Source organism: Hemitrygon akajei, chromosome 3 (genome assembly GCF_048418815.1).
Source record: "Hemitrygon akajei chromosome 3, sHemAka1.3, whole genome shotgun sequence".
In the NCBI taxonomy this organism is placed as follows: Eukaryota; Metazoa; Chordata; class Chondrichthyes; order Myliobatiformes; family Dasyatidae; genus Hemitrygon; species Hemitrygon akajei.
The window spans coordinates 170,903,381-170,930,030 of record NC_133126.1 but is presented as its reverse complement, the minus strand read 5'-3'; the positions used below and the strand labels follow the sequence as shown (position 1 = coordinate 170,930,030).

Below are 26,650 nucleotides of genomic sequence, written 5' to 3'. Positions count from 1 at the left end.
GATGGGAGGATATGGAGAGCTATGGTCCAGGTGCATGGCAATGGGACTAGGCAGAATAATAGTTTGGCATGGTCTAGATGGGGGTGAAAGGACTGTTTCTGTGCCAGGACTCTAAGAGTGAGTGCACCACATTCTCTGGAATGGAGATGAGCAACATCCCAGTTTTGATTCCTAATTAGTTCTAAATTATGTCTGAATCAAATGATGAGATTAATAAGGTTAATGTTTCTGTTCACTACCAGTGGCAGTTCCTGATTATTCACACATCACGTACTTGCCAGTGGTCATTTTATGACACAGCACATTTAGAATGTCTAGTGGGAAAAATAATGTGAAATTGCTGAAATGGTTTACTGTACATTTCGGAGTATAAGCCGACCTGGAGTATAGGTCGACCCCCATTTTCAGGGTTAAAAAAGTGTCTTTTTCATGTTACCTTTGTATAAGCTGACCCCTTTTGTAGAGGGTTTTGATTTAAGCAGAAAAGATCACAAGATCTCACATGCCGGTACTCAGCTTTGCCGGATCCAGACCCTAGAAATTCTGTGAACAAGTATCTGCTAAGACAACAGGCCTACAAATTGTAGAGCATTATAGGCAAATTTGTAATAAATAAATCAGGAGAGAAATTTTGGATTAGGTTTCCAATGGAAAAGAATCCTCTGAAATGTAACCCCCGTGAAACCATTTAGCGCCCATCGTAATCTTGTTAAAACATAACATGGGGTGGCGGGATCAGTACATGTACTCAGTATTGAGTTTGCGACCACCATGTACAAAAGATTGAAACAAATGCGATATGATGCTGGCTTCAAGCTGAAGGCTGTTGATTTTGCTAAAGGAACGAATAATTCCGCAGCTGCTAAGAAGTTTAGTGTAAACGAGAGAGAGTGACAGAGTGGAGAAAGGCAGAGGACACGCTGAGGGAAATGCCAAAGACGAAATGTCAGTGGCCAGAACTGGAAGATAAAGTTTTAGAGTGGGTGAATCACCAGTGATCGTCCAGATACATTGTTACCAGAGAAATGATTCGAGTTCAAGCGTTGAAATGGGCCGAAAAACACCGTGAGGTCAGCGAAAATTTCAAAGCTACAAGAAGTTGTTGCACCCGATTTATGAATAGACGTGATCTTGGGTTGAGACAAAAAACAAAGAGTGCTCAGAAAATTCCCGCGTGGTGTTGTTTACGTTCAAGAACACAGCTCGATGGGCGAAGCGGGTTGCTTGAAGTGGGTTAAAGAGGTGTGGCAACCTGAAGGTGTCATGAAGGAAAAGTTGCTACTTGTCTGGGACATGTTCAAAGCGCACTTGTCAGGTGAGACAAAAGCAGCATTGAAAGCTGAAAATACGGACATTGCAGTCATCCCCGGTGGTTTGACGTTTATGCTCCAGCCACTAGACGTGAGTTCAAACAAACCAAAGAATTCATGTGTCGACAGTGGAACCAATTTGACTCAAAAACAGCCAATAAATATAACCTGTCTTCCGTGTATTCATTTTTCCAAAGTTGGCACCCTCTGTATAAGCCGACCCCCTAATTTTAGGACAAAAATTTAGGGCCAAATTCTCGGCTTATATACAGGAATTTACGGTATTGTGGAATAAAGTAAAGTTGAAATTAGACTTCTCAATGTTGTAACATAGTATTTTTACTTGAATTGTATTGAATTATATGTATCTACAAACGTAATATAAACTGAAATTTGTCAACATCTTCAGGACTGAACATTTCAAAGATGGTTTTGAATATTGTTACATAAATATATTGAGAAAATATTTGTTCAAGCTCATCTTAAATTAAGACTGTATTTAAAAGAATGTTAGAGGATAACGCACCTGTTTGAAAACCAGGGTACATATCAGGGCGGTAAATTTTTTCAGGAGGTACATTAAATCTGGTGTGAGGGTCATTAAAGGCTTGAAACTTGCTTGAGTCCAGATACGATTGCAAGGAGGCACTGTAAGCGAAAGCAAAGTGCTTTGATTAATGAGGCAACTAAGGTGTGAGAACATAAACCTGAGTCTCAATGTGGACAAGTGAAAAGAGATGATTGTGGACTTCAGGAAGGTGCAGGTTGACCATCCTCCATTACTCTGCCATAGAGAGAGTGAAGAGCACAAAGTTCTTGGTGTGCACATACATGACAATTAATCTGGACCAACAAAACCTCCTCTTTATTCAAGGAGGCACAGCAGCATCTATAATTTCTGAGAAGATTGATATGTTACAAGGCTCCCTGCCTCCATTCTGACAACTTTCTACAGAAGCGCCATGGAGATGGTACTGTCTGGCTGTATCCCTGGACTGCAATACTCTACAAAGGATAGTTAAAAGTCAAGAGGATCACCAGAATCTCCCTCTCACCTATTTGTGACATTTATGGGAGTGTTACATATGATGGGGCCAGAAGCATTGTTGAGGATCCCTACCACCCATTCCCCATTCTCTTTGACCCACTACCATCAGGAAGAAGGTACAGGAACATCAGGACTAGAACTGCCAGACAGGGTAACAGCTTCCTCTCCCAGACTGAGAGACTAATCAATACCCTGCCACCACTAAGATCTCGTCACCACTGACAATGAGCTGCTTGCTATTTGCCTGTGCTGCACACTACAGGAATTTTATATTATGGAATGAACTTATTTATGTTAACATTTGTTTTATGTGCTGTGTGTGATGTACGTTTTGTGGATGCACTGTGGTCTGGAGGAACTTAGTTTCATTTGGTTTTATATACGTACAGTCTGATGACAGTAAACTTGAACTTAATGAAATAGAATCTAGAAACAAAGCCAGGAGAAACAGTGAGTTACAAATTGCTACAATCACAGGTAATGAATGGGATTAACATTTGTTTAGGGGTAATTAAGTACAGCAATCATATATTTACAAGTATTTGCATATTTACTTTTGGAAATTTGCTTTAATAATATACAGTAAATTATAGGTACCTGTAATATCCCATGAGGGCATAATTTCTATAATAGGGTATTGTATTATATTTCCAGTTCATTCCACCTTCTTTAAATTGAATTAAACAGAATGAAAATATCCCGTCAGTTAATAGAACAGCCTGGTATGTGTTGGTCTATAAGGGAAAAGGAGAAAAAACACCATTTATATTTCTATTTACAACAAGAAAACGGGAAAAGATTACACTGATGAAATAGGATCTTGAAGAAAATAAAACAGTGTTTACAAAAAAGGTACTGCAGATGTGTTTGATGTCTGTACACTGTAGACTTACGATGCAGTAATAGTACTAGGCAGTCAGGGGAGTGTGACTTTTGGGAAATGGTAGGCCACTGTCTTAATGTGGAGTCCTAAGTATTCGACACTTGCTCAGAAATCATTTTTACTTGGCGGCCTGAAACTGCCTCCTTTCCCTAAAGCAGCTGGCCCAATATTAGGTTCATACAAGCACCCTGGACCAAAGGCACCTCAGTGTAAGTTCAGAAGACACACTCCATATTGAAACCTGTAGCATCTGTTTGAAACTTTGTGTGCGTGGTCTGGAATTTTGCCTGCATTGACTCATAAATAGGATCAAGGTCTGCATGAATGTTTACAGAATTGTTCCCAGAAAGCCATGCTTTTTGGAATTCTCTAGAATGCTGTGTGTTTGCTTGCACCATGACTTTCACAGATGTCCAGTTGAATTTGTGCTCCTCTTGATCTTCATGGGTAGAGTTCAAGGAGAGTTGGTCATACTGCTTTATAGCCAGTTGATGTTTTCTTCCAGTTTGATCAACATAATATTTGCTGCAGTCCCCACATCGCATTTATAACTGTTTTTCAAATTCATAAGCATTGATGAAGAGAGCCAATTCTTGTTGGCTATCAAAATGGGAAGATTTGCTTTGCTGATCGTTGAAGTTTACTTGCTTGGGTTTGTCCTGGCAAGGTTATGCAATCTGATTGCAATGTACAAGGCCACTGTACTATTGGTTCTCACCAAATGGTTCAGGAAGGCTTTTCACAAACACAAGAAAATCTGCAGATGCTGGAAATCCAAGCAAAACACACAAAATGCTGGAGGAACTCAGCAGGCCAGGTAGCATGTCTGGAAAAGAGTACAGTTGATGTTTCGGGCCAAGACCCTTCAGCAGGAAAGTTTTTGTTCAGCAACTTTCTCTGTGGAAAAATTATCTCAAGGTAAATGTATGACAGATGGGTATCTGATTAACTCCAATCTACAAAATTTGAGTCCATTACTCAATTCAAGAAGCCAACCTCAGAAATTTAGTTCCAGCTGGTATCTTTGAAAAGTAACCAATCAAAATTGGTTGCAAAATATCGTAGCTAAAAACAAAATATAAAAAGGTGAGAATTGTGGAATGACACACATGGTTAAAACAATGGTACTTACACCTTCAAGGTCTATATTTTGATATCCATTGTAGGGAAGCATATTTTCCCAGGTGATCTTGAGTGCCCATTTGGGTGTGAAATTTGAGATTTCCTCTGCAGACCCATAGTACTCATTGACTTGCTTTTTAAGGTCACTCTGTAAAGTTCGACTATGAGTATCCTTTCTAACTTGGAAGTCGTACACCTGAAATGGTTAAAAAAAGTAATTTTTCCCATGTTCATTTTTCACAACTCTAATACAGAGAGAGCTTTGTAACATTTGCAGTCTTGTTCTGCAAAACTCACAAATGAACACTTATTCTGCTCACATGATCTACAATACACACAATGTATCAACTATTGTCCTCAGAGTATTATGTTTTATTTTGGTTGCTAAAACAACTAGCATACTTTGAGGTCTATACTCAAATATTCATCCAATTCTCAGTAGAGGAAAACAGTTTTAACATGTAAGCACCATGAATTATTTTACACAGTGTGCAACAATTTTTCAAAGAGTACTTCATGCACCACCTGCAAAAGTGGGCATTTTTACAACTAATCAGAGTTAATAACACTGTCTACTAGATGAGGACGGGGATTTAGAACATTGGAATGTTTTTGTTTTGTCTTGTTAATCAATCTGGCTGTTTAAATTATTGGATTGCGTTGACTCACTGCTGAAATTTAATGACTGGTGACCACGTTCTGTCCTGTATGGAAGCATTGCCTCAGCAGTAATGCACTTTTTCGTCATATTATTAACTCATTTTTGATCATTGTTTCTGAGATTTTACTTATATTAGAATACAACTGTCATCCTGACGCATATCTCCAGTATTGTGCAAACTATTAATTGCAGTTCCTTATAAAAGTTATATTTCTTAAATATGTAGAAAAATAATCATTTATACCTGATAGTATATAGAACCTATTCCTCTTGTCAGGTCTGCATCATCCCAGAAAACAGCAATCATCGGTGGAGTCCGCCAATAAAAGTAATCACTAAATCCCCAGAAAGGATTTGAATATCTATACTGCAGAGAATCGTTCTGTCTTTGAAACATGATCAGTCCATTATCTGAAAACTGTATCAAGATATTTCATTTTACTAACAGAGAAAATCTGCAGATGCTGGAAATCTGAGCAACACACACAAAGTGCTGGAGGAACTCAGCAGGCCAGGAAGCATCTATGGAAAACAGTACAGTTGACTTTTCGGGCCTGTTGAATCCTGTCGAAGGGTTTTAGCCCGAAACATTGACTGTATATTTTTTCCACTGATGCTGCCTGGCCTTCTGAGTTCCTCCAGCATTTTGTGCATGTTACTTCATTTTACTAACTTACATTTCCTGTTGTAGTTACCAGAAAAAACTGAGATATTATAGAACAAATAACATCAATCTAACATGGACTTCTAATATCATTACTTATTCTTTATCGGTTTATCCCAGTTTTCCATTACCATGCTACTTCTCCAAAATGAACCTTTGCTGGGAATGGGAAGCTGTGTGTTCAGAGATAGCCAGAGGAGCAAACCAGCATCCTTTTTTCATTCTATGTGTACATAGATGATTGGAAACACCCAGGAGCAGAAGGATTTGATAATTTTCACTGTATTCCATGCAAATTACGAGTAACCAAGCAAATTGTAATGACACTTAAAACAGAATCACTTAAGTCAGTGTATAGAGTGACCTGATACTCTATTTGAGTGTATGGTAATCAAAGCATTTAACAAGTAAGTCATCAAGGATATAGAATTCTTACAAAGTTAACAAAAAACTTGAGTGATATATTCCATAACAAAAATATAAATTATACAGTCATAATCTTCTTGATATTTATAAACTAATCAACTTTCCATGCCTTGGTGCAAATCTACTTCAAAAGCTTGAAATAAAATTTCTGGAAATGCTTGCACTAGTAAAGCTTAAAGAAAGTTTTAACATAAAATTAAATCTATAAATAGAGAATCTTAAACGTACGTATAATCTGTAGTAAAATGCATCACCAAAGGGAAAGCCCTGTGAAATGTTAATGACAGGGGAATTAAAGTCACGGGCTTCTCCATGTAGTTTCAGATCTCCAAAATTTTCTCCATAGTCAAACAGCCGTTTCTCTGTTAAAGGATGTAAAATTGACAGTGTTTTATCATTGTGAATAAAGAACAATGCTTGAATTTAAAAGATTACACTGAAGGCTAAAGGCTGAGGAAAGAAAAGGGAGTTTTTCTACCAAATTCATAGGTGATGGCTAATACATTTTTATTAACATTAATGTCACTTAGAGACCTAAGCCGGGTAATTACGGGAAACTTTTCACTGTATAAAAATTATATCACTCTTTATTTTCTATTTTAACTTTCTATTTGAATCAGAAAAGCAACAGTCCCAGAAAATCAAAGGGAAAACGACACAGGCTATATCGTAGTACAGTGCAGCCACCTCATGCTTTTGTCTAGTTTAAGTAATTGTCCGATATCCAACACTGGATAGCATGCATCTCCATCCATTTAAACAATGGGAAACTCAATACCATCAGTGTAAGGATCACGGTAGCATAGCATTTAGCTTAATGCTTTACAGTGACAACAATCATTGATCACGGTTCAATTCCTGCTGCTTTCTGGAAGGAATTTGTACATTCTGCTCTGACTGCATGTGTTTCTTGGTGCTTCAGTTTCTGTCAGAATCCAAAGATGTAGGGTTAGCTTTAGGGTTAGTGAACTGGGGACATGCTCTGTTGGCGGCAGAAGTGTTTTGACACTTGTGGGATGCTCCCATCACAATCCTTGGATTATGTTGGGCCTTTCAATCAAATTATGCCTTTTACTGTATGTTTTGATATACCTGTGACAAATAAAGCTAGTCTTTAATCTTTAATCATTTTTAATTCCAAATATGCCTCCCATCTACCAACCAGAAACATTTCCCTGGCCATTGTCTCAAACAGAACTCACGTGTTTTCCCAGGACTCTGAATTGTGCTTCTGACTCCATGTTACCTTTGTTACCAGGATTGCCAGTTATTGTCCCTAGATGTACACTGAAGGACATTTGGTGAATCCATCCTCCATTTGTTTGAATCCTCCGGTGGGGACAATGTGCAGAGCGGCATCCATAAATTTGAATTCATGGCCCAAAATAAACCACATTGTGATTATATTATAGTTTTTTTCTTCAATTCCAATTCCCTCAACTGAGAACTCTTATATTTCTCTGATTCTTTAGCATCTCCTACTCGTTTCACTCCACTTTGGCCCCCTTCCCTCCTGCAGCAATGTCCCCCAAATTTCCCAGTCCTGTTGATTGTTGCACATGTTGGCTCTTTCAAAGGGCTTAGCACTCAAACTCACTTCCTGGTTTTGTACTTATTGTACCTGTTCATTGCCAGCATTATCCCATATCTATTAACTATTGAGCAATTGAAAGTAAACATCTCCAATTTCCACTACTACTTCCTGCAGAAACCAAGAGAACATTCCATCCGGATGTGGATGATGTTTCTACTTTTATTTGCCTATACTGCTTCCATTTTTTATGCCTCTACTTCCTGACTATAGTTTAAATAGGCTCTCATTACCAAGCCTGTAATGATATAGATTTAGTTACCTAATATTAGATGCCTTAGAACACATTGTACAAGACTAATCAGTGCTATTCTGGACTAGAAGCCACCATAGGCAACAGTCGTTCTCCTGCAATGACACTACAACTCTTGAACAGTTCTTCTGTTTCTGATTGCATGAATGCCACATGTCAATTGGTTTTGTGGCCATGTTTATCAATTAGTTTTGCTGAATTTCATATATACAAATAAAAAGAATTCAAAAATGGAAGATTGCTAGTCTATAATGTATGAAGCGCTACTAAATTATATAGAATTTTATACAAAAATGTTGGTTACTTGAGCATGACATGATAGTTGCAATGTACTTAATTACCAAGCTTTTACTATGTAGAGTTAAGATAAAAATACACGTGTGTGTGTGTGTGTGTGTGTGCGCACGCACGCGCGCGCACGTATATATATTTTTTTTTTTGTGTGTGATATGTTTACCTGTGCAACTTTCTCCATCTGGATTCAACATAAATCCTGGTGTACAATTACATTCATAGCCTCGAATATCTTCAAACTTATTACGCTCAATGCAGATCTGTTCACATCGATGAACTCCATTGCTACATTCATCAGAATCTGAAAATGTAGTAACACAGTTTTAAAGAATGTGATTCCTCAGTGTTTTTTCTTCAGCTTTTTCTCTTAATAGTTTCAATCCCCTTGCAGATAAATGTTTCACAATTGCTGACTGTGTAATGCTTTCTTTCTCTATGGCATTCTAGGGTCAATATTCTTCTTCTACTATCTACATGCAAATGCATGCAGGTGAAGTTTTCATTTCATAAACACAAGAGATTCTGCAGATGCTGGAAATCCAGAGCAACACACTCACAAAATACTCAGTAGATCAGGCAGCAGGTATGGAGATGAATAACTATTGGTATTTCAGTTGAGACAATTCATCAGGACAGAAAAGGATGGGGGAAGATAACAGAAGTTCCTCCAGCATTCCATGTGTGAAGTTTGAATTTTCAACTTTTTAATACACTCCCTAAGAAAAAAAGGATTCTCCCTATTTTTATTGGATCTGATAACTGACATCTTTCTTTATACTATTACCTTGTCAGTTTGTACTGTCAATATACCATATAATAGTAGGGTAATTTTCAGAGTTATTTCCTGATTTGTGACTTTCTCTCCTTTCTAACTCTGTTAAAGGCATTGATTTAGAGTTTTGTAATGTTGGACATCACACATTATTCATGCCATGGGGGACATTAATAGGTAAATGAAAACTCGGAGAATGGAGGGATACAGGTGAGATTAGTTTAACTTGGCATTATGATTGGCACAGACATGATGGGCTGACGGGCCTGTACCTCTGATCTAAGGTTCTATGTAGTTCAGAATATTTTGCTGCCATCATAGTGATGTCAAGCTAGGAGAGCGTGACTCAGTTATTCTTTACCTAATGTTTCAGATAAATCCTTTCAACTGTCTTTCTGCCAAGCTTTCTCATCTCTCAATTGTCAACAGCTTAAGCTTAATTATTAATGAATGGGCATTGTAGAGGTGGAGGAGATGGTTTGGATTCCACTCATGGGAATACATTAAGTGTTGCAAATTCTGACAATATGCAGATACTTTAGTCAGGAAGCAAAATCACAGCAAGTATTGGCAATGTATTATCATCCATCAGTAAGTAGGATTCCAAATTAGAAGTTGTTTTAATATGAAACAGGGAAGTGCATCTTAAAGAATGTGCCAACCTAATTTACACCTTGAGTTCCCTCTCCTGATTTGTTTCAGGTTATCAGCATCCGCAGGACTCACCCACTTAATTCAAACTAGGGAAGGAATTTCTCCTCTGAGTGATTCCTTAAGTCTCCGCTCCAGAGATCATTGGATGAATATATTGAATATATTCACTGATCTTTCCTCTAAAGTGGAATTGAGGGTTTGCTGAGGAAGCCGACATAAATTCGCCTTGATCTAATTGAGTGGCAGAACAGATTTGAGGGGCATCCATTCTTTTTACTTTATTGTAGTAACTCCTGAAAGAAAACAAGTTGGTTTAATTTGATTTGATTATTTTACCTGTAGCAACAAACAAAGTCCTTATTAGCATATTCCATCCTCTGAAGAAGAAAAGAACCTTGATTGTATAAGTCATGTTAGGCATTAGCTGATAAAATGCACAGGTGCTGTTGGTAAAGTTGAAAGTGCAATGTGAAAATCCAAAATCTGGGAATTTCTCAATCAGGTAGTCTCCACATGCTTCGAGAATCCGATCAGACCACGTCAAGGTAAAGCTATTGTTTTTGACATTTTCTACTGAGATAGTTCCAAGATCTAAATACAATAAGTGAAAAAATAACAAATTTTATAATGCAGATCATTGCAAGTTTTACTGCTTTAAAGTTTGGTATTTATTATTCACATTTTCTATTTTTGCTTCTTAGTTTTGATGAAAACATTCTGAGTCACCAAGCACTTCTGAAATTGAAAGGAATAACTTTTCTGAACTTTTGGCTGCCTTTTTCTGATTATCCAAATGACATTCTGAAACATTTGAGCCAATAATCTTCATGAGAGTCAGGATTTAATGTTTATGTCTGCCTCTCTTGTCTGTCATGACCTTTCTTAATGTGTTGCCGATGCTGTATTCTTTTCCCATTATTGGATCTGTTGAACTTTGGTCACCCTTTGTTCAAAAAAGATGATTTCCTTCAGTCCTTATTATTTTTAATTTCTAAAGCTGATTTAATTTAAGGCTGTGCAACCCAAACAAAATTTCGCAATATTGACAACACTGCATTTAGTAACCACCTCCTGTGACTTTAAGGTCTCTGGTTTTGAAAATTGTAATGTAAACATTAATTTTTAAAAGGTGTGGGTCAATTTTGAACATTGCTTAAATCAATATGTAGATAGTCCAACAAGAGCAGGGGCTGTACTGGATTTGCTGTTGGGTAATGAGCCTGCCCAGGAGACCAACCTTTTAATGGGTGAACAGTTTGGGACCAGTGACCACAACCCCTAAATTTAGAACTGCTATAGATAAGGATAGCACGAGGCAGGAACTGGGGAGCATTCAAAGACCAGAGCACAGAGTACAGGACAGGTATGCTCCAGTCAGAAGGAAGGACAGGGATGGCAAGGTAAGCAAACCTAGTTGTCAAGGGAGATGATGAGTTTAGTTAAGAAGGAAAAAGTATTTAAAGTTAGGAAACTAGAATCAAACAGAGCTTTTGAAGACTATAATGAAGCCAGAAAAGAGCTCAAGAAGGGAATTAGGAAGGTTACTGAGGGCCATGAGAATTCTTTGGCAAGTAGGATTAAAGAGAATCCTAAGGCATTCTATCCATACCCCAGGAGCAAGTGGATAACCGGGAAGGGGATGGGACTACTGAAGGAAAGAGGGAGAAATATGTGGTTGAATGTGAAGGATGTGGGAGAGGAACTTCATGAGTATTTTACATTAGTATTAGCCAAAGAGAAGGGCATGGAGGATAGCGGGATCAGTGTCCAGCATATAGATATGAGGCATTTTGAGGTAAGGAAGGAGGGCAATGTTGGGTCTCTTAAAGAATATTAAAGTGTACAAGTCCCCAGGGCCTGATTGGACATACCCCTATATTATTGAAAGGGGCAAGTGAAGAGATTGCTGGTGTCTTTGACCAATATGTTTGTGTCTCCTCTAGTTACAGATGATATCCTAGAGGACTGGTGAGCAGCTAATATTGTTCCATTATTTCAGAAGGAAACCAGAGATAACCCTGGAAATTGTAGACTGATGAGAATCATGTCAAGTGGTAGGGAGGTTATTGGAGATAATTATTAGCTATAGGATTTATGAGCATTTGGAAAGCCATGGCCTAATTAAGGAAAGCCAACATCGCATTGAGTGGTGCAGGTCGTGTCTTAATAATTTTGAGTTTTTGATGAGGTGATGAGGATGATTGACGAAGGCAGAGCAGTGGATATTGTCTAAGTTGTTTTCAGTAAGGTGCTTGACAAGATCCCTCATGGGCGGTGGTTCATCTAGAAGAACAAGTTGTGGGGATCGCTGGTGAATTAGCCATTTGGATACAGAACTGGCTTGCGCATAGATGTTAGAGTGTAGTGGTTGAAGGAACTTATTCTAGCAGGAGGTCTGTGATTAATGGTGTTCTCAGAGATCTGTACTGAGACCTTTATTCCTTGTGATGTATGTAAATGATCTGGATAAAAATGTAGATCGGTTGGTTAGTAAGTTTGCAGATCACAAAAAAAAAGTGGTATGCAGATAGTGTAGATGAGAATACAGAGGGATATAGATCAGTTACAGGTATAGGTGGAAAAATGGCAAATAGAGTTTCAATCAGGTCATATGTGAAGTGTTGCACTTTAGTAGGTCAAATATGAAGAAACAGTAATCTGTTGAGGGCGAGACCCTTAACAGCGTTAATGAGCAGAGGGATCTTGGACTGCAAGCTCACAGCTGCATGGAAGTGGCTACACAGCTTGATAGGGTGGTTAAGAAGGTGTACAATTTGCTTGTGTTTATTGCTCGAGGCAGTAAGTTCTAAAGTCAAAAAAGTAATAGAAACATTGAAACATAGAAAATAGGTGTAGGAGTAGGCCATTCGGCCCTTCCAGCCTGCACCACCATTCAGTATGATCATGGCTGATCATCCAACTTAGAACCCTGTACCTGCTTTCTCTCCATACCCCCGATCCCTTTAGCCACAAGGGCCATATCTAACTTCCTCTTAAATATAGCCAATGAACCGGCCTCAACTGTTTTCCTGTGGCAGAGAATTCCACAGATTCACCACTCTCTGTGTGAAGAAGTTTTTCCTCATCTCGGTTCTAAAAGGCTTCCCCATTATCCTTAAACTGTGACCCTTCGTTCTGGACTTCCCCAACATCGGAAACAGTCTTCCTGCATCTAGCCTGTCCAATCACTTTAGAATTTTATACATTTCAATAAGATCCCCCCTCAATCTTCTAATGTGGTAGCTTTATAAAATTCTAGTTGGGCCACATCTGGAAATATGTGTACAGTTCTGATCACGTGTTATATGTGGGATGTCCAGGCTTTGGAAAGATGAATACACATAACCTATCCCTTCAAAGCCATCAAAGGCTGAATCCCCTTGCCCTGGAGCTATGATAACAATCACAAGAATGATTCTTTTGACTTCCACCAACAATTTTAATCAATTTTCTAATGCAGTACCTTCTTCATTAACTTCAGAACATGAAGCTGTTGCAGTTGTTTCTGTAGTGCTGTGTTGTTTATCTCCAGTTTTGGTGAACGGTGTAGTACTGAATTTCTGAGAAGTTTGTTTGAAGGTTGTTGTTGGAGTGAAGTTGGCCTCATTCTGTGCAGCTGTTGGAGTGAAGCTGGTTGCATTCCGATCAGCTGTTGGAGTGAAGTAGGCCTCATTCTGTGGAGCTGTTGGAGTGAAGTTGGCCTCATTCTGTGCAGCTGTTGGAGTGAAGCTGGTTGCATTCCGATCAGCTGTTGGAGTGAAGTAGGTCTCATTCTGTGGAGCTGTTGGAGTGAAGTTGGCCTCATTCTGTGCAGCTGTTGGAGTGAAGCTGGTTGCATTCCGATCAGCTGTTGGAGTGAAGTTGGCCTCATTCTGTGCAGCTGTTGGAGTGAAGCTGGTTGCATTCCGATCAGCTGTTGGAGTGAAGTTGGCCTCATTCTGTGGAGCTGTTGGAGTGAAGTTGGCTGCATTCTGTGCAGCTGTTGGAGTGAAGCTGGTTGCATTCCGATCAGCTGTTGGAGTGAAGTAAGCCTCATTCTGTGGAGCTGTTGGAGTGAAGTTGGCCGCATTCTGTGCAGCTGTTGGAGTGAAGCTGGTTGCATTCCGATCAGCTGTTGGAGTGAAGTAGGCCTCATTCTGTGGAGCTGTTGGAGTGAAGTTGGCCTCATTCTGTGCAGCTGTTGGAGTGAAGCTGGTTGCATTCCGATCAGCTGTTGGAGTGAAGTAGGCCTCATTCTGTGGAGCTGTTGGAGTGAAGTTGGCCACATTCTGTGCAGCTGTTGGAGTGAAGCTGGTTGCATTCCGATCAGCTGTTGGAGTGAAGTAGGCCTCATTCTGTGGAGCTGTTGGAGTGAAGTTGGCCTCATTCTGTGCAGCTGTTGGAGTGAAGCTGGTTGCATTCCGATCAGCTGTTGGAGTGAAGTTGGCCTCATTCTGTGCAGCTGTTGGAGTGAAGTTGGCCTCATTCTGTGCAGCTGTTGGAGTGAAGCTGGTTGCATTCTGATCAGCTGTTGGAGTGAAGTAGGCCTCATTCTGTGGAGCTGTTGGAGTGAAGTTGGCCTCATTCTGTGGAGCTGTTGGGGTGAAGTTAACCTTATTCTTCACAGCTGTTGATGGAAAAGATGGGATGTCAATAGTACATCAGGGCATTGAATGAGAGTATTTAATTTGTTATAATGCTGAGTTAAATTGGAATTTAAATTCCAAGGCTGAAATTCAGTGCATGAAATAACTGCATAAATGCAGCCCACTTCTGAACAAATGAAATTAAAGTAATAGGAAGTAAAAAGTGCTTGAATTGAGCTGGATACAAATAATATTTGAACTCTTGTAAACAGTGTCTGTTGCTATGTGTTTCTGAGATTTAACAGATATTAAATAAATCATAGTTGATTTTATTGTCAAATGCATAAGTGCAATGTAAAGTTTATGTGCAACAGCATCACAGGCACATGGCTTCATATAGGCAGTAGTCATATGCAAAAAAATAAACAAACATAAATTAAACACATGTTTACAAGAAAGAACATAATTAGAACAAGTAATCCTGTGCTAGAGACAGATGGATCTTTAATAATCTGTAAAGGCTTCAAGGTAACCATTAACCTGATTGTTATAGCTGAACAACACCCTCTTCCCCTTACCGATGGCCTAGCCAGCCAGCTCTCCCGTCCATTCTGCTCTCCAATGGACATTAAATTGGACTATGCCTGTGGCAACGAAATACTTGGTGGGAGTGCAGAAACGGTTGGAATCCCCGGATGCTGCCATTTAGCTGTTTATTTATGTAACAGATTTCCCCCCAAGCAATTGGACTACCAACCTACTGCCCTCTACTGTGCCTATTGTCTTGTTTATTATTTATTGTAATGTCTGAACTGTTCTGTGTACTTTATGCAGTCCTGGGTAGGTCTGTAGTCTAGTGTGGTTTTTGTGTTGGTTTACGTAGTTCAGAGTAGTTTTTGTACTGTTCATGTAGCACCATGGTCCTGAAAAACGTTGTCGCATTTTCACTGTGTACTGTACCAGTAGTTATGGTCGAAATGATGATAAAAAGTGACTTGACTTGACTTGAAGTAGGAGAAACCTTTAAAATAAGAAGAGAGGGGTATGTTATGTATTCATGTATATTTTGACCCTTACGGGTTGCTATCAAGCTTCCCTGTGTGGTACGTACTGACATTATGTGAGGGGCATTCTGGGTGGCTGACTTACAAGTAAAATAAACAGTAGCACCTTTGTTCCTCACCCTCTAGGCTGTGGGATCTGTGATTGTATATTGATGTGTGATAACAGTGGAATTGTCAATATCAGGTACTCATGAAAATCCTGAAGCATAGTTTTCAGCTGCTGTTCCTGTCTGTGCGGCAACATCTTCATCAGAGTTCAGTCCAGTGTGGAAATTTAAAATAAGAACTGAAAAGTGTTGGGAATACTTGTCAGTATGGTTGCTACTGCAGAGAGGTGAGTTGTCTAACTGTTAAGTGGTTCGTTGCTGCCGGACCTGGGTTTTGCATTGTCACTTACTGCTTATGTACTTAAAATGAAACAATAATCATAAGAGCTTACAACATATTATTGAAAGTAGGCCATTCTACCCATCGAATCTTCTCTCCCATTTCATCATGGCTGATCATTTTCCATTCAACCCCAACTTCCGTAAGGTAGGAAAATTCAGTACTTGTTCAATTTAATGTAGAGAGTAAATATCAGAACGATGAATTTTCTTTTGATAAAGTAGATGGAATTATACTTTCACCAAGGATATGCAAATACTGATCTTAAAGTTTTAAAGCAAATTGTGCAGAAGATACTGAGAGTCTGCAGAGAGATATATAGATAAGTTAAGTGAGGGGGAAGTATCTGGCAGATGGAATACAATGTTGTAAATGCGAGGTCATCCACATTGGAAGGAAATATAGAAGAGCAGATTATTATTTAAATGGTGAAAAATTAAAGCATGCAGCTGTGCAGGGGGACGTAGGAGTGCTTGTACATGAATCACCAAAGGTAGGATTTCAGGTCCAACAGGCTATTAAGAAGGGAAATGGAATGTTGGCCTTCAGTGCTGGAGGGATTGGATTTAAGAGCAGGGAGGTTACACTGCAACTGTACAGGGTTGATGCACCATCAATAACTCTCTCTGAGACGTGAAGTCGAGATATCGGCTTTTATTGACTGGAAGAAAGAACAAGCAGTAGTTGACCACCATACTACATCCTGGAGAATGAGGGCCGGGCTCAGGCCTCAATCGCCTTTATACCAGGGTCTGTGGGAGGAGCCACAGGAGCAGTCAGCAGGGGGTGTGTCCAGACAGGTATATGTAGTTCACCACAAGGGTACTGGTGAGGCTGCACCTGGGGTACTGCATGCAGTTCTGCTCTCCTTATTTGAGGAAGGATATACTGGCTTTGGAGACGGTGCAGATTCCAGGGAGGGGGGTTAGACTATGAGGAGAGATTGAGTTGCCTGGGACTGTATTCACCGGAATTCGGAAGAATGAGAGGAGATCTTATAGAAACATATAAAATTATGAAAAGAATAGATAAGATAAAGGCAGGAAATTTGTTTCCACTGATAGGTGAGACTAGAACTCATATCCTCAAGTTTCAAGGGAGTAGATTTAGGACGGAGATGAGTAGGAACTGCTTTTCCCAGAGTTTGGTAAATCTGTGGAACTGTCTGTCCAATGAAGCAGTGGAGGCTACCTCAGTAAATATATTTAAGACAAGGTTGGATAGAGTTTTGCATAGTAGGGGAATTAAGGTTTATGGGGAAAAGACAGACAGGTGGAGATGAGTCCATGGCTAGATCAGCCATGATCTCATTGAATGGTGGTGCAGGCTCAACAGGCCAGATGGCCTACTCCTGCTCCTATTTCTTATGCTCTTTTGTTCTTAAACAATGCAATTCCAGAAAATGAGCAAGTTTTTTTTTTGCCATTGGGTTTGAAATTTCAAACTACTGTACAGTAGTATATGGCTAATCGTTTCAATACCTGATGTGCCATTTTGAAGTGACTCAGTTGAGTGTTCCACTTCTGGTAAAGTTGGTTTGGAGTTGGTGTGAGCGAAATCTGTTGCAAAACTGGTTGCAGTAAAGGGACCTTCCTTTTGATCTATAGGTGTGTTTTCTGTTGATGCAAAATTGTTAGTTTGTTAATATTCAGGAGAAACTTTCTGTATAAAAAAAACTGAAACATCGATAACACTGAAGAGTATAGTAAAGGAATAGGCCCTTTGGCCTAACCTGTTTGTGTCACACATAATGCCAATCTAATTTTATGAATGTACCACAGCTCTGAGGGGCCGAAGGGTACGGGGTAGCCCCCTCCTTTGTGAGAATCGCAAGATCACTATTGAGTCAATTCAGGAGACCCAGGAAATGAGAGAAAGACATGCAGAATCCACAAGGCATTGGAATGTTCCTTGGCCTCCGAGAGGCGGACCCATTGATGCCGGCTATTGTCTCTTGGAGATGGACTTGTGTATTGCATCCTGAACGATGCATCGACGCCCCAGACAATGAACCAAGGGGGAGGTTGGTGGAGGGATTGCATCATCTCAACCTGATTGACATCTGAGACCCTGTGAGTCAGGATAAAAGAGGGTCTGTGGGAACAGACTTTGTACCCTTCGGCCGTCAGAGTTGTGGCACATTCGTAACAAAAAACAGTAAAATGCTTTTATAACATTGGAAAAGAGAGAACAGAACAACCAAGGAACAGGCCCTTTGGCTCACCATGTATGTGTTGAATATGAAGAAAATCTAACTAATCCCATTTGCCTGCACGTGGTCCGTATCCCTGTTCCCTGCCTGTTCACCTCTTTTTCCCGAATGAGGAAGTTTTTTTTATTCTGTTAGGTTTGAAATTTAAGTCTACTGTACATTAGTATATGGCTAATTGTTTCAATACCTGATGTGTCATTTTGAAGTGACTCAGTTGAGTGTTCCGCTCCTGGTAGAGTTTGTTTGGAGTTGGTGTGAGCGAAATCTGTTGCAAAACTGGTTGAAGTAAAGGGACCTTCCTTTTGATCTATCGGTGTGTTTTCTGTTAATGCAGAATTGTTAGTTTGTTAATATTCAGAGGAAACTTCCTGTATGAAAAAACAACTAAAACATAGAGAATATTGAAGAGTACAGCAAAGGAACAGGCCCTTTGGCCTAACGTGTTTTTGCAAACATAATGCCAATCTAATTATTTCCATCTGCCTGCGCATTGTCCTCATCTGTCTACTCGCTACTTCTGCATGCATCTATCTCAATGCGTCTTAAGCATTTCCATTATATCTTCCATCTTCCATGGCAACACCCTCCAAACAACTTGATTAAAATAACTTCTCTTGCAGATCTGTGATAGTATCTCCCTCTCACCTTAAACCCTGTCCTCCAGAACTTGCACCAATCCTGTGAATTTTTTTCTGCTCCGTTCTGAGTTTAATCTCATTCTTCCTATGTCGTGGTGAACAGAACTACACACAATTCTCTAAATGCGGTCTAAGTATTAATTTTTAAACTGTGACATAACATCGCATCTCCTGTACTCCTTGGAGCATGAAGGGAATTCTCCACCTTTGACACCCTGCCTTCCTGTTGGTCAGCACTTTTGAAATCCCAGGGTCCCGACATTCATTGTGTACAACCTGGACTGGATATATTCCCAATATGTCAAACATTTTCATTTGTAGAAGATAGAATGCCACAGCACAATACAGCACTTCAGCCCACAACATTGTGCCAACCTTTTAACCTAGTTTAAGCTTTATCTAACCCTTCCCCCCTGTATCGCCCTCCATTCTTCTATCTTCCATGTGCCAATCTACAATTATCTTAAATACTCCTAATGTATCTGCTTCATGAATGGTTTCCATGCACCCCCATTCAACGTAAAATATCTTTCCTTCAATCTCCCCCTTTCCCATACAGTACATTCCTCCTATCACCTAGAAATCATGTTCTCTCAAATAATTCATTTGTGTACTGGGACAAAAGTCTCTGGCTAACCTTCTCATTTCCTTTTATATTTTCTCTGCAAATTCTATGCAAGCAGCCAGTATGGAAATGATGCTAAATCTGGATCTCACTTTGATTAGAATGCAGATTGTACTGTGTAAAGTTTGCGTTGCTATATTATGAGTAATATTAAAATTAATATCTAATTTTAAATTGCTGATGTGGAAAGCAACTTCAGAAAGTTAAGAAATATCCAATATGTCATTTGCTCAGTTCAAATTCGAAGGGACTTTCCAGATCAAGGACAATTTTTTGATGTAGAAAATACATTGACCAAAATATGTGCAGATAATGATCCTGAACTTGTAAACAATGATATTTCCACAGGACTAAGAATTTTGTGTCATTAAGCTTAAAATAAGTATCTGTTATATTAGAGTGATTTCTTAATGTGTACCTGATGCACTTTCATGAAATGGCATTGTTGAACGTTCTCCTGAATGGATCGATTCTGCTGGTAAATCAGTTTTTGAGATGGTATTAGCAAAATCAGTTGCAATTTTTACTGAAGTAAAGTGACCTTCATACGGATTTGTCGTTTGATTCAGTTTTAATATTTATTGGAATCTATGTTTAAAAACAGTCAAATGCTTTTATAACATTGGGAAAGAGAGAACAGAACAACCAAGGAACAGGCCCTTTGGCTCACCATGTATTTGCGGAACATGACGACAATCTAACTAATCCCATTTGCCTGCACGTGGTCCGTATCCCTGTTCCCTGCCTGTTCACCTCTTTTTCCCGAATGAGGAAGTTTTTTTTATTCTGTTAGGTTTGAAATTTAAGTCTACTGTACATTAGTATATGGCTAATTGTTTCAATACCTGATGTGTCATTTTGAAGTGACTCAGTTGAGTGTTCCGCTCCTGGTAGAGTTTGTTTGGAGTTGGTGTGAGTGAAATCTGTTGCAAAACTGGTTGAAGTAAAGGGACCTTCCTTTTGATCTATCGGTGTGTTTTCTGTTAATGCAGAATTGTTAGTTTGTTAATATTCAGAGGAAACTTCCTGTATGAAAAAACAACTAAAACATAGAGAATATTGAAGAGTACAGCAAAGGAACAGGCCCTTTGGCCTAACGTGTTTTTGCAAACATAATGCCAATCTAATTATTTCCATCTGCCTGCGCATTGTCCTCATCTGTCTACTCGCTACTTCTGCATGCATCTATCTCAATGCGTCTTAAGCATTTCCATTATATCTTCCATCTTCCATGGCAACACCCTCCAAACAACTTGATTAAAATAACTTCTCTTGCAGATCTGTGATAGTATCTCCCTCTCACCTTAAACCCTGTCCTCCAGAACTTGCACCAATCCTGTGAATTTTTTTCTGCTCCGTTCTGAGTTTAATCTCATTCTTCCTATGTCGTGGTGAACAGAACTACACACAATTCTCTAAATGCGGTCTAAGTATTAATTTTTAAACTGTGACATAACATCGCATCTCCTGTACTCCTTGGAGCATGAAGGGAATTCTCCACCTTTGACACCCTGCCTTCCTGTTGGTCAGCACTTTTGAAATCCCAGGGTCCCGACATTCATTGTGTACAACCTGGACTGGATATATTCCCAATATGTCAAACATTTTCATTTGTAGAAGATAGAATGCCACAGCACAATACAGCACTTCAGCCCACAACATTGTGCCAACCTTTTAACCTAGTTTAAGCTTTATCTAACCCTTCCCCCCTGTATCGCCCTCCATTCTTCTATCTTCCATGTGCCAATCTACAATTATCTTAAATACTCCTAATGTATCTGCTTCATGAATGGTTTCCATGCACCCCCATTCAACGTAAAATATCTTTCCTTCAATCTCCCCCTTTCCCATACAGTACATTCCTCCTATCACCTAGAAATCATGTTCTCTCAAATAATTCATTTGTGTACTGGGACAAAAGTCTCTGGCTAACCTTCTCATTTCCTTTTATATTTTCTCTGCAAATTCTATGCAAGCAGCCAGTATGGAAATGATGCTAAATCTGGATCTCACTTTGATTAGAATGCAGATTGTACTGTGTAAAGTTTGCGTTGCTATATTATGAGTAATATTAAAATTAATATCTAATTTTAAATTGCTGATGTGGAAAGCAACTTCAGAAAGTTAAGAAATATCCAATATGTCATTTGCTCAGTTCAAATTCGAAGGGACTTTCCAGATCAAGGACAATTTTTTGATGTAGAAAATACATTGACCAAAATATGTGCAGATAATGATCCTGAACTTGTAAACAATGATATTTCCACAGGACTAAGAATTTTGTGTCATTAAGCTTAAAATAAGTATCTGTTATATTAGAGTGATTTCTTAATGTGTACCTGATGCACTTTCATGAAATGGCATTGTTGAACGTTCTCCTGAATGGATCGATTCTGCTGGTAAATCAGTTTTTGAGATGGTATTAGCAAAATCAGTTGCAATTTTTACTGAAGTAAAGTGACCTTCATACGGATTTGTCGTTTGATTCAGTTTTAATATTTATTGGAATCTATGTTTAAAAACAGTCAAATGCTTTTATAACATTGGGAAAGAGAGAACAGAACAACCAAGGAACAGGCCCTTTGGCTCACCATGTATTTGCGGAACATGACGACAATCTAACTAATCCCATTTGCCTGCACGTGGTCCGTATCCCTGTTCCCTGCCTGTTCACCTCTTTTTCCCGAATGAGGAAGTTTTTTTTATTCTGTTAGGTTTGAAATTTAAGTCTACTGTACATTAGTATATGGCTAATTGTTTCAATACCTGATGTGTCATTTTGAAGTGACTCAGTTGAGTGTTCCGCTCCTGGTAGAGTTTGTTTGGAGTTGGTGTGAGTGAAATCTGTTGCAAAACTGGTTGAAGTAAAGGGACCTTCCTTTTGATCTATCGGTGTGTTTTCTGTTAATGCAGAATTGTTAGTTTGTTAATATTCAGAGGAAACTTCCTGTATGAAAAAACAACTAAAACATAGAGAATATTGAAGAGTACAGCAAAGGAACAGGCCCTTTGGCCTAACCTGTTTGTGTCACACATAATGCCAATCTAATTTTATGAATGTACCACAGCTCTGAGGGGCCGAAGGGTACGGGGTAGCCCCCTCCTTTGTGAGAATCGCAAGATCACTATTGAGTCAATTCAGGAGACCCAGGAAATGAGAGAAAGACATGCAGAATCCACAAGGCATTGGAATGTTCCTTGGCCTCCGAGAGGCGGACCCATTGATGCCGGCTATTGTCTCTTGGAGATGGACTTGTGTATTGCATCCTGAACGATGCATCGACGCCCCAGGCAATGAACCAAGGGGGAGGTTGGTGGAGGGATTGCATCATCTCAACCTGATTGACATCTGAGACCCTGTGAGTCAGGATAAAAGAGGGTCTGTGGGAACAGCCCCTCAGACGCACCAGAAGAAACGCTAGCGATCCCATAATAGCGAAAGCCAGTGGAAGGCCACGTGCGTCCACTTCCATTTGCCCGGAATCGGTGACCTTTGTCACGGAAAGATGGTTTTTAGCTAACAACGGGGAACTCAACTCCCAACGACTCTCGAAGGATTGACATCATAAAAGGAACGGGCAAGCTTTAACCCGTCTTTCTCTCCAACCAAAGAGCTGCAGCTTGAATGACAGTGACTTTTATATTTCCATCAGACAATACATTTTCCCCTAGACAACGATAGAGCTATTTCTTATTGATTATTATTATACCCGTGCTTTTAGATTTAGTATTGACGAAGTATATTATCTGTATGTTTGCATTGATATAATTTTGTGTCTTTTTATCAATAAATACCGTTAAAAATAATACCATCAGACTTCAACGGACCTCTATCTTTGCTGGTAAGTGACCCAGTTACGGGGTACGTAACAATTGGGGGCTCATCCGGGATTTGATACCAAATTGGGGAGCCAGTGAATCGGGCTTGTAAGTCCAAACTTGGATCTGGTTACGCGGGTAGCCAGACGGGAAACCAGCAAAGATGGACGTGGGTGAATTTATAGAAAACCCGACTCTGGAGGTGCAAGAGGCGGCCACCAAATCAGACTTGATAAATTTGGTGAAGGGGTTAAACCTCGCAGAGGTGAGGTTGTCAATGAAAAAGCAGGAGGTGTGAAGGGCAATAACTTAGTATTATATTGGGAAGAATGTGTTTACAGCTGAGGTATTGGAAAATATCCCTGAAAAGGTACCAGCTAGTGGGACGGCTCAGTTAGAGTTGGAGAAATTAAGGTGGGAACATGCAATTAAGTTAAAGCAGCTGGAAGTAGCTGAGAAGGAGAAAGAAAGAGCCGAGAGAGAGAGGGAGAGAGAGAGAGAGAGAAAGAAAGGGCCGAGAGAGAAAGGGAGCATGCGCTCCAGCTAAAGGAGTTAGAGGTGAGACGGGAGCAGGAAAGAGCTGAGAAACAAAGAGAGCACGAAATTCAGTTAAAAAAGCTGGAAGCAGCCGAGGAAAGAGACAGGAAAAGGGAAAGCAGCAGTCCCTATCGGATGTGCCGTGGTAATCAGTAAATCGACAAGAGAGCCCCGGATAGACAGAATACGAGAAGGGTCTGAGACTTGTATGTCAAATGGAACTGTGTCTGTGAGGGAGGGAGGCACCCCAGTTCCAGTACGGATCTGGAGAGACACGGGGGCGGAACTATCATTGATCAGCAGTAAGGTACTAGATTTTGGTCGCAAGACGGGAATGGTAGCTGTGAAAGAAATAGGCAAAGGGATGGAAATGGTGCCCTTGCATGAGATCATTATGAATTGTGAGCTAATCTCTGGACCCGTTGAAATGGGGGTGCGATCAGAATTCCCGAGAACTGACGCGGATGTCCTTCTGGGTAACGATTTAGCAGGTGGTAAAGTTTGGTCAGCAATGACGCTGACAAAACAGCCTGTGAGTGTTCCAAGATCCCCTAGATTCCAAGATCTATCCCGCATGCGCGGTCACTCACAGCATGTCGAGAAAGGCAGCTTAAATCTGGCCAGTATCGATTTGGCCGAGACGTTTTTACCGACTCTGTACCACGAGGGTTTGGAGGGTGGTAAAACAGAGGGTAGTAAAGTGAAAGAGAGTAAGGGAGAGGAGATAGACCTGCCCTTAGTGAGGAATGAAGTGCTAGAGGCACGAAATGGAGATGAGAAACAGATAAAGCTGTTAAAAGGTCCCGAGGTGGACATGGATGATCTGTCTGGTTTGGCAGAACTGTTTGAAGAAGTTGAAAATTCTAAAGGTGTTCCCGATAATGAAATGAGGGCAGTCCTAGATGAAAAAGGTGCCCTTACCTTGAAGAAGTCTGCTGGGTTGGCAGATGAGGTTGTTGCAGCCCGTGGGGTTGAATTTTCTCTGCAAGGGAGTTGCCCAGAGAGCAGCTGGGAGAATCAGGGGAATTTAGAATTTGGACCGGGTACGGGTATTGAAAGCCTAGAAGAGGCAGATGTCCCGTTTGAGTGTGTCCAAGATGTGGATGCACGTGGTACTGAACCTAGTAATGGAGCTCAGAAAAAGTCTGAGGTATTTGATTCAGTTGAAAAGGAATGCAGTCCCTGTGGGTCAGATGGATTTGGTTCAGTGAAGAAAGGGTTAACCTTGGTAATAGTGGGAAGTGATAGTTCCCAGGTGTTTCTGCTCAAAGGTATGTTAAACGTTAATGCGGAGATCAAACGTGGGGAGATGAATATTATCATTGAAGACAACGGGAAATATGTAGTTCCCAAATCGAATGAAAAAAATTTAAAACCTGCGGATCACTTACAGGTTGAGTTGGAAGAAGACGGGGCCCCCCATGCTATTGTTATTCCAGAGTGTGGTGTGAAAAGGCAGAATTTGAAATGCTGCTTGAACAATGAGTTCGAACTGAAAACTAATAGCCTGAAGGGTCCTGAAGAGAAAGCTAGCAACTTGCGTAAAATTAAAGAATTGGGTGGAAATTCAGAAGATGGTCTAAGTTTGGGACACAGTGTTGATAAAATAACTCCTATGAAAGAAGCGGGCAAAAGCCTATTTTGCCAGGTTACCCGAGCTCCCCACGTGGGAACTAACCAGAAAAGAGACGAGGGTTAATGGGGACGCCATTTTTAAATAGCAGAAACCGGTTTTAAGGGATTTCGACAAAGCCTGTGAATAATAAAAGACAAACCCCATGAAAGCCTGCCTGTTAAGTTTGAAAGCAACATAAAGATTAGTATTTGCATGGACTGTTGTAGTATACCCGTAAGCTAAGATCACAACTCTTTAGTTTTGTTGGCTAAAGAAAAATAAGACCTAAAAATAGGTGGTTATTCAATTGGAGTCTGATGCTACAAGACTTTAGTAGGGTACAAGATGTTAAGATATTAAAGGAAGTGACAATTGTAATCGGTAACCATCTAGATACTGAATTGAATGTATAATTGTATTACTCTGTAAAAGAAAAACTTTTGTATTGTGTTAGATTCTACAATCCTTTAAGACTCTGTACTACTCCATTTTCACTGCTGGTGAAAACGCTTTGAAGAAAGGGGGTGTTATGAATGTACCACAGCTCTGAGGGGCTGAAGGGTGCGGGGTAGCCCCCTCCTTTGTGAGAATCGCAAGATCACTATTGAGTCAATTCAGGAGACCCAGGAAATGAGAGGAAGACATGCAGAATCCACAAGGCGTTGGAATGTGCCTTGGCCTCCGAAAGGTGGACCCATTGATGCCGGCTATTGTCTCTTGGAGACGGACTTGTGTATTGCATCCTGGACGATGCATCGATGCCCCAGGCAATGAACCAAGGGGGAGGTTGGTGGAGGGATTGTATCATCTCAACCTGATTGACATCTGAGACCCTGTGAGTCAGGGTAAAAGAGGGTCTGTGGGAACAGCCCCTCAGACGCACCAGAAGAAACGCTAGCGATCCCGTAATAGCGAAAGCCGGTGGAAGGCCACGTGCGTCCGCTTCCATTTGCACAGAATCGGTGACCTTTGCCATGGAAAGACGGTTTTTAGCTAACAATGGGGAACTCAACTCCCAACGACTCTCGAAGGATTGACATCATAAAAGGAACGGGCAAGTTTTAACCCGTCTTTCTCTCCAACCAAAGAGCTGCAGCTTGAATGACAGTGACTTTTATATTTCCATCGGACAATACATTATCCCCTAGACAACGATAGAGCTATTTCTTATTGATTATTATTATACCCGCGCTTTTAGATTTAGTAATGACGAAGTATATTATCTGTATGTTTGCATTGATATTATTTTGTGTCTTTTTATCAATAAATACTGTTAAAAAATAGTACCATCAGACTTCAACGCACCTTTCTATCTTTGCTGGTAAGTGACCCAGTTACGGGGTACGTAACAAATTATTTCCATCTGCCTGTACATTGTTCTCATCTGTATATTCGCTACCTCTACATGCATTAATGTCAATGTCTCTTAAACATTTCCATTATATCTACCTTCTTTCCTGGAAACACGCTCCAAACAACTTGATTAAAATAACTTCTCTTGCAGATCTGT

The 26,650-nt window shown here is 40.1% G+C and overlaps 1 long non-coding RNA gene across 2 annotated transcripts in view; it reads left to right on the top strand.

Annotated features, from left to right (window-relative positions):
* Window positions 1-26,650, top strand: part of LOC140724344 (uncharacterized) — a 103,183-nt gene that overhangs the window by 36,080 nt on the left and 40,453 nt on the right. The window lies entirely within an intron of this gene.